Genomic DNA, 1,267 nt, shown 5'->3' with positions numbered 1-1,267 from the left:
CCATTTCTCCTTCCCAGTGATATTCAAGCATCAGCCCTTAAGTCCTCTTTGTTTCTCAGCTCCTCTGGGTCTGTGGATCTCAGCACGGCTATCCTTTACTATACAGCTAATATCTACTGACGAGTGAGCACATACCATGTTTGTCTTCACTAGGAAGGATATTTTCTAGTTGCATCTATTTGCTTGTAAATTTCATGATTTTTTTTTTTCAAGACAGGGTTTCTCAGTGTAGCCCTGGCTGTCCTGGAACTCACTCTGTAGACCAGGCTGGCCTTGAACTCAGAAATCTGCCTACCTCTGCCTCCCAAATGCTGGGATTAATATTACATGTACCAGATTTTCTTTATCCATTCTTTGGTTGAGGGACATCTAGGGTTTTTCCAGTTTCTGGTTATTAAGAATAAATCTGCTATGAACATAGTTGAGCAAGTGTCTTTGTGATACGATGGAAAATCCTCTAGTTATGTGCCCAGAAAGTGTTGCTATATTGATAACTCATGGGTCTTGAGGTAGATTTCTTCCCCAAATTTTCTGAGAAACTACCATATTGATTACAAAGCGGTGGTATATACTTTCATTTCCATGTGCAGTGAAGGAGTGTTCCCCTTGCTCCACATCCTAAATAACACAAACTGTCACTTGTGTTTTTGATCTTTGCCATTATGACAGGTATAAGATGGAATCTCAGAGTCATTTTGATTTGCATTGCCATGATTACTAAGGATGTTGAACAATTCTTTATGTGCTTCTTGGCCATTTGAGATTCCTTTGTAAAAGAATTCTGTTTAGATCTGTAACCAATTTTTAACTGAGTTATTTGGATTGTTGATGCCTAATCTCTTGAGCTCTTTGTATATTTTGGAAGTTAGCCTCTGTCGGATATGGGGTTGGTGAAGATCTTTTCCCATTCTGTAGGCTGCCATTTTGTCCTATTAACAGTGTCCTCTGCCTTACAGAAGCTTTTCAGTTTCATGAGGTTCCCTTTGTTAATTACTGATCGTAGTGCCTGTTCTGTTGGTGTTCTGTTCAGGAGGTTGTCTTCTCTGCCAATGCATTTCTTCCCCCGACTGTCTCTTCTATCAGGTTCAGTGTATCTGGTTATGTTAAGGTCTTTGATCCACTTGAACTTGAGTTTTGTGTAAGGTGATAAATATGGATCTGCTTGCACTATTTTTTTTTTGCATACAGACGGTTAGTTAGACAAGCACCATTTATTAAAGATGTTTTGATGTTTTCTTCTTTTCTTTTTTTTTTTTTTCATTTTTTT

This window comes from Mastomys coucha, unplaced genomic scaffold (genome assembly GCF_008632895.1).
Source record: "Mastomys coucha isolate ucsf_1 unplaced genomic scaffold, UCSF_Mcou_1 pScaffold13, whole genome shotgun sequence".
Taxonomy (NCBI): Eukaryota; Metazoa; Chordata; class Mammalia; order Rodentia; family Muridae; genus Mastomys; species Mastomys coucha.
The sequence above is the reverse complement of the archived record's forward strand: the minus strand, read 5'-3'. Positions refer to the sequence as shown.